Source organism: Oryctolagus cuniculus, chromosome 10 (assembly GCF_051225735.1).
Source record: "Oryctolagus cuniculus isolate XC-2025 breed Fujian yellow rabbit chromosome 10, ASM5122573v1, whole genome shotgun sequence".
NCBI classification, from domain to species: domain Eukaryota; kingdom Metazoa; phylum Chordata; class Mammalia; order Lagomorpha; family Leporidae; genus Oryctolagus; species Oryctolagus cuniculus.
The window spans coordinates 4,567,720-4,582,761 of record NC_142876.1 but is presented as its reverse complement, the minus strand read 5'-3'; the positions used below and the strand labels follow the sequence as shown (position 1 = coordinate 4,582,761).

The window sequence follows — 15,042 nt, the reverse complement described above, 5'->3', positions numbered from 1 at the left end:
GCTGCTGAAGCGAAACGAGCGGGCACAGCATGTGGGCAGGGCTTTTCCCTAAGATGATTGCCAGGCGCCCAATCACCGGAGCTTTCAGGTAAGGGAGCAGCACCCAGTTAAGTGACCGTAAATACTTTAAACTGAGCTTCGGCTTCGTCTTGGCTCAATCCAGCCTGACCTTCAGCCAGTCACCTGTGCACCTGCACGTGTCCAGCAAGCAGGCAAGACCAGCCTCCTCTGCAGGGTTGCCCACAGTCAGTCCTCAACTTCTCCCGGGAACAAAAGGCACCAGGAGGCCCTCACTCTGCTCTCTACCTTGTTTCTCCTCCTACTGTGCTTAAATATAGCTTTCCACAAAGCTCTCTAAATCGCTCCCCTTAATCTACACACCTACTCCCCAACTCCAGTAAGTTATCCACCTACACTGCAGAAAGAAAGAAAAAAAATCACTCACAGTCTCACCATCCAGAGAGCAGGGTATACATATATGCAAATGAGTGAATGGTTTGTAGAAAGAAAACTAAACATTATCTGTCGACTCTTGTTCAAGGAATGTGAGAACAGGCAGATCTCCCGAACCCAGCCATAATTTTGCAGCCTATCTTCAAAGGAGGTTAAAATCATCAAATTGGCCCCTATACAGAGTCACAGCCAGACAAGTTCCTAAAGACAGAATCCTGACCTTGAAAGTGCTAAAACAGAGAACGTGTCTACTATGAAACTTAAAAACAATACTACTAGTCGAACAATACCCTATACCTTGTGTGGTTGTGTGAGTGCAGCCTGTTGAAACCCTTGCTTAGTATATACTAAGTTGATCTTCAGTATATGAAGGTAATTGAAAATGAAACTCGATGAAGGGCGGGATGGGAGAGGGAGTGGGAGAGGGGAGGGCCACGGGAGGGAGGGAGGTTGGGGGGGCACAACAATACAAAAGCTGCACTTTGTAAATTCACATTTATTAAATAAAAAAATAACTATATAACAAACAAAAAAAGAAACAGAAAAAAAAGAACTTAATACTTTACCCTTTTAGTATTTTTTATGTTCTACTTAAAACTATTGGTTGAACTCTGTAATTAATACAGAATTACTCTTAGGTGTTTAATTAATGCTATAACTAGTACTCAAATAGTATTTTACACTTTGTGTTTCTGTGTGGGAGCAAACTGTTGAAATCTTTACTTAATGTATGCTAAACTGATCTTCTGTATATAAAGAGGATTGAAAATGAATCTTGATGTGAATGGAAGGGGAGAGGGAGTGGGAGAGGGGAGTGTTGTGGGTGAGAGGGACGTTATGGGGGGGGAGGAAGCTATTGTAATCCATAAGCTGTACTTTGGAAATTTATGTTCATTAAATAAAATAAAATATAAAAAGCAGAGAACGTGGACAGTGCCTGTTACAGACACACATGAGCCCTCACCTGAAACAGGCACGAACGTGAACCTCTCCCCTTGATCCTGGACCAAGAACAGAAACAACGGGTATGTGGACCCGTCTGCCGGCTCTCGCTGACTCACACCTGGCCCAAACCACCTGTCGGGCAACTTTCTAAGGAGAAAGAGCAAACACTAGAGAGGAACATCTTGGATGCCAGCGGCTTCGCTGACCACTGGTGAAAAATTTTAAAGCAGAGGAACCATTGAAAAAAAAAAAAAAAACCAGCATTAACTACTTGATGCTGAAATATTTTCACTCTACCCTACAGTAACGGTAGGAAAATCAAAGCCTTAAAATTGATCGTTTGGAACAGAGTAACTCAAGCCTTGACAGGACAGTAAACTCGCAGGGATCAAACGCGAAGTGACCGTGCGACTGCACGCAGGGTGGGTGTTCTGACACTCAGGTGCACAGGGCATGAGGAGGACACTGGGTCCCCAGCACTGAGCTGAGACAGGAGGCAGGAGCCAGAGGTAACGAGGGGCAGGGGAGTGTGTAAAGGGCCCTGTCTTGCAGGGCTCAGGGTGGTCAGGGACTGTGAGAGGACCACCCAGGAGGGTTGGAGGAGCCAGGCCACTCAGGGTCTCCAGGCCTCTTCAAGGACTGCATGCCTGGTCCCGTGAGCAATGAGAAGCCACTGGAAGGATCTAAGCAGGAAGGGGACACAATCAGATCTGATGGGAAAATTCACACAGGGTAAGAGGGGGAGAGGGGCGACTGCAGTCAGGGTGGGCTGGAAACTGCCCAGGGTAAGCAGGTGTCAGGGGCGAGAGATAGAGCAGATGCCGGGACTTCTGAGGGAGGGGGCAGGGCAGGGCGAGGGGCGCTCCAGGGTGGTCACATGTCAGGTCTGTACGCCGAATGTGCAAAGGTGCCGACTGCTGGACAGAGCCCAGGGTGGCCCCCACACACCCACTGTGCCCCTGTGTCTCGGAGCCCGTAATTCCTGCTGTGTGCTTCTGCGAAATCGCCATTTCTAAGCAATGATCCAGACACACTTTGCTCGGGACAGCATTTGAGAACTGGAAATAGCTTTTGTTTTCTGGATCTATAAATTAAGAGTTACTTTCAGGAAAATAAACAGGAAATGTGTTTCACAAGGTTCAAGGTTGGCAGAGTCTGTATAATTCAGGAGATGTGAACTTGCCACCCAGTACCACGGGCACCGCTGGGAAGACAGGGAGCAGCCCTGCGCTTTCTACAGACACACGGGCTGCCGGCTCCGACACCGTAACTGGCTGATGCTGTTCACGGCAGGAAAGACTCCCCCAGAGTGGGTCTGTCCTCTGTGAAACGCTCTCTTCGCTGGACTTCAAGAGGCTCTCCCAGCTCCCCTCCAACCTTCCAAGCTACTACAACCTCCCGGCCTCCTCTGAGTGTGAAGCCAGGAGCACACAAGGCTCAGGCCACGGTCCTCCCCTCCCCTCTCCCAGTAGCAGCTCTCCGGTGCTCTGAGTGACACCCATCTGCCAGTGAGTGCGGCTGGGTGAGGACCTCTCTGGACTCTCCCAGCTCCAGACTCCTCCCACATCAAGAACAGCCTCCTCCACACCTTTGCACTCTCTATTGAAATCCCAAAAGCAACAGCACCCAAAACCTAAACCAACCCAGCACCTCCTGCATGGACGCCCGCAGTCGTCCACCTGGGCTGCTGCTCCCTCCTTCCTTCCTGGGATCAGCCCCCTTCTGTTGTCAGGCCCTGATTATGGGATGTAGAAGAGGCACCACTAGGGCCATCTGGGGTGGATGGTAGTAACAGAGGGGTCAAGAGGTGAAAGGTAGAGAAGTCAAAGACAGAAGAGCACCCTCCAGTCTCTGGGAGACGGGAGGTGATGGGTTCCCACCCAGTCTCGGCTGTATTCTGCAGCTCACTGGGCACGGCCAAACGGCCTCAGCAGCGATCCCACCTGGAACCCGCCATGTGCCCTCCACGTAGTACACCCAGCACTCGTGCCCTGCAGATTCCACCCGTCAGCCTCCTACCCTCTCACCGTCTGCTCAAGGCTGTGCCGAGAGAGCCCCTCCCTGACGTCTCTGTGTGAGGCCACCTGCCCCACAGCCCCACACCAGGTCTCTCTATCTACCCGCTCTGCTCCTTTATAGCCCCAGGTCCTGCCTGGGGCTGCTTCATGTTCTAGGAGTCCTAGGGACAGAGACCTCAGTGTCCTGTTCATCTCTTTCTCCTAGTTAGTACCCAGATAAACAAGTAAGACAGCACAGATCACTGCACGTGGGTTTGGGATTGTCCCATCCAACCAGCCCGGAAGCTGGTAAGAGTCTGCTCTCTCAGCCATCCACTCCAGTCCATCTCATACTCCTCTCCTGGAAGTGTAATGGTTCCTACCATTCAGATCACAGAATTTCACACTTAATTGCTGCCTAATTGATTCCATCAAAACCACTCATCATCTTTTGTGTATAATGGTTTTATGTGGGACATGGGAAAGCAGGTGAGACATCAACGGGATTTTTTCCAGAAGAGGCATGCAAGGGGCTGGCACTATGGCATAGCAGGGAAAGCCACCACCTGTAATGTCGGAATCCCATGTAGGCACCGGTTCAAGTCCCACCTGCTCCACTTCCAATCCAGCTCCCTGCTAATATGCTGGGAAACCAGCAGAAGATGGCCCGAGTGCTTGGGTCTCTGCACCCATGTGGGAGGTCTGGAAGAAGCTCCAGGCCCCTGGTTTCAGTCTGGTCCTGCCCTGGCTGTTGCAACCATCGAGGGGGTGAACCAGCAGATGGAGGATCTCTGTCTCTGTCTCTGTCTCTGTCTCTGCTTCTCTCTGTAACTCTGCCTTTCAAATAAATAAATCTTTGGGGGAAAAAAGGAGGCATGCTATTCTTTTGGGGTTAAAGAAGTAATGGAAAAGTCCGGTGGCCCTCATTAACACAGCCTCACAGTTTGAGTATCCATGACTGACCCAACAGGGCCATAGCTGGAGGTCTCTGTAATACCACTAAGGCTTGCATGACTCCAAGCAACTCTCCTGAGACAGCGGAGAGGGAGCCGCTCAGCTCATTCACCACGTGCACGGCCCCGTGCTGCAACACGCGAGTCACAGTGCAGTCTAGTCTCACCTTCTTATCATCTGCAGCCTTCTTAATTCTCCTCCCCAGCTTTAATGAGGTACAATTGGCAAATAAAAATCATACATTTTTATGATATACAATGTGTTTTTTTTATATATGTACACACTGTAAAATTTCAATGAATCAAGCTAACATATCCATTGCTTCACATAACTGTGATTTTTGGGGGGAGATGAGGACATTTAAAATCAGCTCTCAGTAACTGTCATGCATACATTAACTACTGTCACCATGCTGCACATTCATCTCCAGGCAGGAGTTCAGCACTGGAGGCAGCAGCCTGCGTGAACTGACTCAGCCCAGGAGAGGCCAGCATGGAGGAGGAGATGGCCAAAGACCAAGAAGCTCTGGAGACAGTCTGCTGACAGGCCAGACCTGTCTGACCATCCTGCCAGGGCTAGGGAATGACAAACAGGGAGAAGTTCTTGTCCTAATCATGACAGTGCAACAGGGCTTGCGTAATATAGAGCAATTTACTCATATTACTTTAATATAAATTAAGAGGTCTATGGCCTTAGTCCTTCTTTTACAATCACTAAAGGTCTGAGTGTTCTCCTGAACATTTCTTACTTTATTATTTAAAAATTTTTATTTGATGCTTATTTATTTAAAAGGCAGTGGGGAGGGGGAGAGGCAGAGACAGTTTCTAGAAACCTGTTGGTTCATTCCCCAAATGTCTGCAATAGCCAGGACTGGGTCAGGTTGAAGTCAAGATCCTAGAATTCAATCCAGGTCTCCCACATGGGTGCCAAGGTCTCAAGTTCTGAACCACGATCTGCTGCCTCCCAGGATATGCACCAGCAGGATGCTAGATCAGAGGCAGAGGAGCTGGGACTTGAACCAGGAACTCGGAAATGGGATCCCAAGAAGAGTCTCATTGGCTGCACCCAATGCCTGCACCAGTTACACTTTAGTTAACATGGAAAATTCAGCTGATTGCACTTGTAAATTTGGCAAAGTCAAGGTTTCACCAAACACACACAAAAAATGAGAGGGAAACGAATATGGTAGAAGACAAAGCACTAAATGAATGACATCAGGGAAGGACAGATCACTGCCATCAGGAAAAGGGGCCACAAGAGAAGCGTGGATACGCCGGACGCCTGGCAGGGAGGACGGTCAGCCCAGCTAACAGCACTCATCGGGCCTGCCGGGTGCTTCGTGATCTAAAAGGTATATCCCTGGTCTCCTAAGAAACATGAGAGCTTTAAGAGGAAGAATACTGTAAGCTTGATAAGTTCTTCTTCACTGAGCCACAAAGATCTGGAATGAATGAAGCACTGTTCAGAGCCTTCTGGACAATGCTAATAAACAGGCTCTCATTTCATCTTTACCCAGCCATGCTAAGCCAGTATTTACAGGTAAACACTCTTGAGTTACCTGCTGAGAAAAACCATCACACTTGGGGCCAGAGCTGCAGCGCAGCGGAGTAAGCCACCAACCTGCAACACCAGTATCCCACTTGAACATTAGTTCAAGTTCTGGCTGCTTCTGCCTCTATCCAGCCCCCTGGTAATGCGCCTGGGAAAGTAACTGAAAGAGGGCCCACGTGCTTGGGCCCCTGCCACCCACGTGGAAGACCTGGATGGAGTTCTAGGCTCCTGACTTCAGCCTGGCTCAACCTCAGCTGTTGCAGCCATTTGGGGGGTGAACTAGCAGGTGGAAGATCTGTGAGTGTCAGTGTATGTGTGGCTCCCTCTCTCTAACTCTGCCTTTCAAATAAATAAAATCAATCTGTCACTTCAAGCTGACCACCAACTTGTCACTCTTCACCTACATACCCAGCCTAGCCATGACCCTGTCCACCCTCCCTCTTCCCAAATGCACCCTTACTGTAAGCATGTGCGTTCATCTGAAAGACACTCAGTGTGCGTGGATTCACCCACAGCCCCCTTCAAGGCCATTCAGGAAGCGTCATTCATAACCAAGTTCTGAGAACCTCACCGAGGTGGCCTGGTGAACACTATGGAGCTCAAAGGGCCATAAGAACTGGGCCCAAACCTCACACCCCCATGGATTCACTGGTTCATACTCCAGGCCATGAGAAGAACTTGACCCCAACCTCACACCCTACAGATGTCACACCCATAGTTGCTCCTGAGTCCAAGCCCAGCACCACGTCTTCACCAAGCACATCTCATGGTCTGACCCCTGGGTCTTCTCTACTCCGGTAATGACCAGTGGTGAGGGAGAGAAGTGCACTGCAGGTAACTTCTTTCATGTGGAAATAAGAGTCCAATCAGAGTAAAATGGCAGAAGGCACTGCACAGGAGCACAATGATACAAACGCAGCACACACCAGCTTTCGGCGTAAATACACTGATACAGACACAACCTTGGGATTACTTCTGTATGTTAAGAAGCCAAGACTTTTAAAAAAGTATATAGTGGGAGGGATGCATCAAATCGTTTTCAGAATGATGGCAAAGAGAAATGCTAAATAAAAGAATCAATGGGTTCTTTGAAATTCCACTATATCCAGATGATTAGGGATTCTATGGGGAATTCTATGTCTTATTTAATGTGCACACTGAGGATGGCTCTGTAAACACTGGCAGGACAAAAGAAATGTAACAGCTACTCCTGATTCAGGCTCCAATAAACAGCAAGTTCTTCATGTGAAGGCAAGAATCCAACCGAGCAGGAAAATGTGGCTCGCAAAGGCAACATCACTGTGGTTCACCCACGCATTCTGCACCTGCTGTTTGCCCAGACATTGATTCCAGGGTGAGACAGGCTCCAAGGCCCTTTCTCCGTGCCTGCTGCTGCCTCTACAGCCACTTCACAGCCCTTAGATTCCCTGCCCAGACTCTGCCAGCTCTTCTTTAACATAAAGCAGGCTCTCTTAGGCTTGATGGACAATACCGTTTCTGTTCAGTGGTTGCCCTTAACCCTAGAACTCCTGCATCTTAGTGGCTTTGGAAGAACAAGTTAAAAGCCTCAAAGTCAAAGGTTAGACAATGCTGTGCATGGAGAGCTTTGAGTTCCGTAAATGCAGCCAGGGAGGCCTTCTGGTCCGGTTTGCGTCAGCAGCCACCCGCTGGCCCTGCTCACGCCCACCCATCACCCGTCTTCCATCCAGGCTTACCCACGCTCCTCTGCCATGGCTGGAATACTCATCCTCCAGGGTTGTGGACTGTCACACCCTACTCAACAACCTACAGTGGTGGATGTCTGCAGCCAATCAAATGTCTCTTCACTTCCCCAGCTGCCTCACACAGCAGGGCCCTCGGCTGATCAGCCAAGTCAGTTGGGGGAAGACGCTTCAAGATGCCCGTGTCTGCTCCATCCATCTTCCGTACTATCTGAGCATTGAGCTGGGCACGGCCTCCCCTGCAGCTAGGAATTCCATGTGACTAAACTCTGGTCAATGGCGTGTGAGCAGAGGCATCAGGAGACCCTCCAGAAGTCCCCCCTTTCTGCCCTGTCTTCTTCCTTGCTTCCTTCATCCTGTGTCCTGGAATAGGGACAGTGCCTTTGACCAGGAGGACACGGGCATGCCCAGGGGAGCCAGGGTAAGGGCTACCAGTACCCTGGGGAGCACAGCTATCCCACAGCCCGAGTGGCCAAGCTTGCTTGTTGATGCCACAATAATGAACGTCTACCTTGTTTAAGCACAGTTATCTGGGTCCTTCTGAGCTAATTCTAGTTACTGCAGCAATCATTTAGTCAAGACAACATACAATACAACACACAAAAGCGTGGAATGTCCAAAAGACATGTAAATATGTAGTTCCGAGTCCCGAAAACATAAGGGCGGCTGTCTGCATCTGTATCAATCATTAGAGAAACACTAGGCACGCATCCAACTAAACGGCTTAGAGGTCTGGAAAAGCAGAGCTCTTAAAGCACAATCTAAGCCCCTGTAGGGCAGTCGGGATAAGGACCAAGTGAGCAGACGGAGGAGCAGAAGTGGAGCAGGAGTCTGGCGGACAACCTGCTGGCTGCACGTGCAAAGCCTGCAGCCAGGTAAACTGGTCTGAATGAAGCAAAAGACACCAGGCTGAGAGGCTGGGTGCACGGAACGATGTGAAGCCTGGGCGCCAGCAGGAGGGGCAGATATTAAGGACCATGGTGAGGCCCTGAGGGAGACGGCTGTGAGACGAACGAGCTGGGGGAGAGGACAGGGAGTGCAGAGCAGAGCACGGACTGCCCTGTCTTGCACACGGTGGGGCAGCACGGCACTCTCACAGCAGGGATGACCTAGCTCCCCTCCCCTCTGCCTGGGGTCCAGCCTCAGAAATAAAGTAGCCGCAGCTTCCTGCCAAGTCTGACAGCTTCCACCTCAGCTGTGAGCCGGAAAGCTGGACTCAGAGCAGCAGGCTCAAGGTGAGACACCCACCCTCCTAAGTCCAGAGCAAATGGCACCCAGAGAAACAAGGGCCACCCCACGCCGGCCATTCACAAGGGAAGCAGGACCAGGGCCCAGCTTTCTGAACACGTGAGTCACATGAATCTTTTTATATTTTGAACAACGTGACTGCTGTCTTCTTGGAACTTGTCAACTAAGAAAGATCACACTTACACACACACACACACTCACACACATTCCAACATGGCTCCAATCCAGCCATGTGGCTGTCCCTAAGAAAGAGCCAAGAGGGATGCAGATTGGCAAACAACACAGCAGTGTGCACCAGGTCAAAGTCAGTCCCTGTAGGGTTGGTGCAACCAAGACAAACTTAAACAACCACAATCAGGAAAAAAAAAAAAAAAAAACAAAAAACCCGTCAGCACCTAAGAGCAAAAGTCCAGCAACTGTGGAGTTTGAACTGGATCTTCATTCCAAATACTTCGTTCTGCCAAAAAAGGTGGGTCAACATTTTGTCCAAAAACAATGACTAGGCAAAAAAAATTTTTTTTCTTAAATATAATCTGCAATAGGTAAGCTTAAAATGAAAACAACTCAAGAGTCTGGAGAGCGAGCGGCTTAAATAAGATTTAGAATCAAATAGCACAATAGCCGATGCGATGCTTCTGTCACTTGTGGAAACCACTAGTCTCAGGTGGCCTCAGAGCTGCTTTGTGCCCGTCAGACGTGTGTCTGCTGCATCCCGGCTCTGCTGAGGAGCAAGCATCTGCGGGTAGCATGGACTCTTTCTTTCTTTTTCTTTTTCTTTTTCTTTTTTTTTCCTTAAAGGATTTAACTCTGAAAGCCAGAGTTACACAGAAAGAGAAGGAGAGGCAGAGAGAGAGAGAGAGGTCTTCCATCCACTGGTTCACTCCCCAATTGGCCGCAACAGTTGGAGCTGTGCCAATCTGAATCCAGGAGCTTCTTCTGGATCTCCCACATGGATGCAGGGGCCCAAGGGCTTGGGCCATCTTCTACTGCTTTCCCAGGCCATAGCAGAGATCTGGATCGCAAGTAGAGCAGCTGGGACTCGAACCGGTGCCTATATGAGATGCCGGCACTGTAGGCAGCAACTTTCCCCTCTATGCCACAGGGTCAGCCCCCAGGCTGTCTTTCACACCCTCTCATGGTGCCCTTGCAAGACCATCTGAATTACACCCCAACTCCAGAACATTCTAAGGATCACAGGATAGTCACCAGCTGGCTCACAAGGCTGGGTCACTCACTCACACCTCCTCTGAGGGCCCCCCAGCCTGCCCCCAGGCACCCTCTCACCAAGGTGGGAAAGTCAGGTCCTGCCCTCAAGGAGCAGGAGTGCAGTAAGGAAACGCTGGGCAGGGAGGTACCAGCTGCAGGAGTCACCGAGGGCTGGACACTCCCTGGAGCGTGACAGTGGAGAAAGCCAGGGAGGGTCACAAGGCGGCAAGGATTGGAGGCTGCAAGCTTCAGCAAGAGTTCAGCAGGGAACCTGGGAGAGCAGGCCAAGCCCAGGCAAGGGCACCGAAACAGATCAGCACCCGCAAGCAGCTACAAGTGACAGAAGAGGGTGCAGGCCAGCTGTGCAGCCAGCAGATGAGGGCCAAGGCTCCAGCGGGGATCACCGGGTTGAGAACGTGCTGGAGTTTCTAACCCTAAGAGCTTTGCTTCCACGGCCCACACCCCCTCCCCTGCTTTCTGCAAACCTCCAGCTTTCACTTCCTCTCCTTTCCACTGGAGCAGCCGGGGAAAAGCCTGGAGGGAGACACGGCCCAGCACCCCACCGCGAACACTCAGCCCGGGCTCACTCTGCACGCAGGGTGCTGTGGGCTGCGTGTCAGCCCTGTCGGCCCTCTCAGCAAGCCCGAGACTGGCGCATTACTGCTGCCACCCCCGTTTCACCGAGGGGCAAGCTGGGGCGTCGGGTGGCACAGCCAGCCGTGGAGGAGCGCCGGGACAGGCACTCGGGCGGCCAACTCCCCTGACCAAGGCGCACGCTGGGAGGAAGCCAGCTGCCTGGGCCTGCCAGAACACACCCCAGTGCAGGTTCTCAGTGCACCGTCCACCTGACCTCGCCTCCCGCACGCCCCCCTCACCTCACTTCTCCAGGTGCTCCCTGGTGGCCTCTTTCTTGCTTCAAGGCCACCTTCACCAGATCTCACAGTCTGAAAGTGTGGTTTTTTTCTCTTTGTTTTCTGTACTAAAAGGGGAGGAAAGTTAAGTGGAAAGAGCTACTAAGCTTGTATCACCTCCCAGTACTCTATAAATAACCCCTTCCCACACCTCTTACAGAAATGTTCAGTCAGACCCTCTTCACCCGCATCGACTAAATGATGTGATTAATTCACAGGCTGCCTGACATGTGAGAGGGGTTCAGTATCAGCTCGGTTACCTTTCTCCTCCAACCCCATTCTCTGTTACATCTCCACCGAGGTCCACGGATAGCAACTGACTGCACCGGGTCCTGTGTGCAGCTGAAGGCCAAGTCCAACGCCAAATGCTGGAGGACCCCCCACCCCACCCCGGTTTACCAACCCCTTCATCTCCAAGGGAGGCCAGAGGACCCCCCACCCTGCCCGGTTTACCAACACCCTTCATCTCCAAGGAACTGCTATGGATTCAATCACCTAGCTTCATTCTGCTGAACCACAGAATCAAATGACGGAAGTTAACGGAGGGGGCCGGCGCCCTGGCTCACTAGGCTAATCCTCCGCCTGCGGCACGGGCATCCCATATGGGCACAGGGTTCTAGTCTCAGTTGCCCCTCTTCCAGTCCAGCTCTCTGCTGTGGCCCGGGAGTGCAGTGGAGGATGGCCCAAGTGCTTGGGCCCTGCACCCCATGTGAGACCAGGAGGGGGCACCTGGCTCCTGATCAGCGTAGCTCCGGCTGTGGTGGCCATTTTGGGGTGAACCAACGGAAGGAAGACCTTTCTCTCTGTCTCTCTCTCTCTCTCACTATCTAACTCTATCTGTAAAAAAAAAAAAAAGTTAACAGAAATATCCTAAGGAGGACGAGCATTTCCACAGGAGACCGTTCTCAAAGCCAAGTCCGGGTGAGGGCTGGTCAAGCAGATGCTGGCCTATGAGCCAGCAGTAGCCAGAACGCTGTGAGGATTCTCTCACCTTGAAGGAGAGAGCAAAACTCAACTGATTTTAGAACTGAAGTGGGGTGGGAGGCAGTGCTATGCACAGTGAGTAGAACCACTGCCTCCAAAGCCAGCATCCCATATAGACGCTGGTTTAAGACCAGGCTGCTCCCTGTGATCCAGCTCCCTGCTAATGCACCTGGAAAAGCAGGTGAGAGTGGCCCAAGTGTTTGGGTCCCTGCACCCACATGGGAGAGCTGGAAGAAGCTCTGGGCTCCTGGCTTCAGCCTGGCTCAGCCCAGCCATTGAGGCCATTTGGGGAGTGAACCAACAGACTGAAGATCTCTTTCCCTCTCTGTAACTCAATTCTGCCTTTCAAATAAACAAACACATCTTTAAAAAAAAAAAAAAGTAGGAAATATTTGTCCTAAGATGTACTGTGAATCACAGATAAGTTTGTGTTTGGTCAGCAAGCTCTGATCCCAACATTACTCAACTTGCCTCACTACGTAAAATAAGCCGGGTGCTACCTGGAGACCCAGCTGTTCCCCTGATCTTTGGGGGTACTAAGCCCCCAGTTCCGATCTCACAACCTGGGGATAAAGGGAAGGCCCCAGGACAGGGCTGCTCCTGAGACAAGAGAAGGGAGCACTGTGACAGAGTGCGCCCAGGCCCCCGCTGGGGCAGTGCCTCCTGCTTTATGACCCAACCTAATGAGAATCAGCAAAGCCTCCCGCGTGGAGGGCCGGCAGCAGATGGTTTATGGCCTAGAAAGGATGTCGTTCTAGCTCCTCTACCCACAGTGAGTCTTGAATCAGAACGGCCATGGGATGACGTGACAGAACAGATAATCACACTGAGACCACAGTCGGGAGGAAAAGAGAATGGACAGTGCCCCATCTCTATCTTTTCTTTCTCTCCTTCAATACCAAGTAATCAGGTCTCTTTTCCCTTTTATGTCCAGTGTTAGGAATAATAAATTGGGCTGAAACATAAAGGTAGGGCAAGAAAAAAAAAAAGCAAGCTGTCAGGAAATTATTCAAGCTCACCCAACAGCCATGCTGTACCGAATTGCTAATATTTTATACTCGCAAATTTTTTGTTATTCATCCAATCAATAAAAACCCATGCAGTTCCATCTAGGTGCCTGCACTGTCTTAGGAACGGGGCTAGGCCAATATTAAAACAGAAAAAGAATCCTGCATTCATGAAGGAATCATCCTAGTGGAAGGCAACAGGCAAAACTATAATAAATCGGTAAGTCACACAGGATGTTCGAGGTGACAGAGCAGGGAAAGGGGGCAGGGAGACTTCCAGCTTTAAACAGAGGTTCAGACACTTGCAGAGGTGATATTTAGTGAATATTCAAAGGAAGCAAAGGAGCAGCTCGCACTGGAATCTGGGGAAACAGCTTTCCAGTGCAAAAGTCGTAAAACATCACGCTTCCACTCTCGTGTCAAATAACCCTTTACCTGATGCCAACTCTCTTCCTAAAGCTTTACTGCTGGGGCCAGCACTGTGGCTCAGTGGGTTAAGCTCCCACTTGTGAAAGCACTGGTTCGAGTCTGGGCTGCTCCGCTTCCAAGCTAACTCCCTGCTACTGTGCCTGGAGAGGCAGCAGATGAAGGCCCAAGCACGTGGGTCCCTGCCAGATGTTTAACCACACTCCTGGCTTCAACCTGGACCAGCCCCAGTCACTGCAGCTACCTGGGGAATAAACCAGCAGATGCAAGACATCTCTCTCTCTCTGTGTCAAATAAAATACATATATCTTTTACAAAGACAGCGTATATGTTATATTTAGATCTATGATCCATCCTGAGTTAACTTTTGTACATGTTGTGTGTGAGGTTTAGGTTGAGGTTTATGTTTCTTGACAACTGATGTTCAACTGTCCCAAAACCATTTGTCAAAGAGGTTATCTATCTTCCCTCCATCTAACCGCACTCACATCTTTGTCAATCAGCTGGACAGCAGCGAGTGTTCGGCTCAGCAGTAAGTCACCAGCTGGGGCGCCCTCACCCATACTGGAGTGCTGGGTTTGAGCCCCAACTCCTCTGCTTCCCATCCAGTTTCCCACTAACATGCAACCTGGGAGGCAGCAGGTAATGGCTCAACTACTAGGGTCCCTGTCACCCATGTGAGAGACCCAGAGGGAGTTCCAGGCTCTTGGCTTTGGCTTGCTCCAGTCCTGGCTGTTGTGGACTTTTAGAGAGTGAACCAGCAGATGGTAGATGTCTCTGACTCTGTGTGTGTGTGCGTGTGTGTGTGTGTCTGCCTTTTAAATAAAATGAAACAAATAAACTAAAATATGGTTTTAAAAAAATCATTTGGAGAGAGGGTGGGCATTTGGTCTACTGACTAAGACACAGCTTAGGGTGCCAGAGCTATGGCACAGTGGGTTAAAGCCATGGCCTGCAGCACCAGCATCCCACATGGGTACCGGTTCAAGTCCCAGATGCTCCACTTCTGATCCAGCTCTCTGCTAGTGTGTCTGGGAAATCAGTGGATGATGGCCACATTTCTTGGGCCCCTACAACTACGTGGGAGACCTACAGGAAGCTCCTTGCTCTTGGCTTCAGCCTAACCCAGTCCTGGCTGTTGCAGCCTTTTGGGGAGTGAACCAGTAGATAGAAGATCTCACCTTCCCTCTCTGTCTCTCTCTCCTTCTCTGTATCTCTGCCTTTCAAATAAATAAATCTTTTTTTTTTTTAATGTATGGCTATTTAAGAAAAAAATTTTTTAAAAAAGACATAGTTTAGGACATCTGCATTCCCTATCAGAGTGACTGGGCTGAGTCTGGTTCCACTGCCAGTTCCGGCTTCCTGCACAGCCTGGGGGTAAGCAGCTGATGACCCAAGTAGTCGGGTCCCTGCCGCTCATGTGGGAGACGCAGACTGAATTCCTGGCTCCTGGCTTCAAGCATTTGGGAAGTGAACCAGTAGATACGAGCTCTTTCTTTCTCTCTGCCTTTCAAATAAATTTTAAAAATAAATGATAATAAGCTGGAGGGAGGCCGGCACTCAGCCTAGAAGTTAAGCTATGCCAACCTCCTATACAGAGTACCTGAATCTGAGGCCCAGCTCTGGCTCCTGATCCCAG

The 15,042-nt window shown here is 50.4% G+C and overlaps 1 protein-coding gene across 2 annotated transcripts in view; it reads right to left on the bottom strand.

Annotated features, from left to right (window-relative positions):
* The window catches only part of CYB5A (cytochrome b5 type A), a 34,474-nt gene that overhangs the window by 8,496 nt on the left and 10,936 nt on the right, over positions 1-15,042 (bottom strand).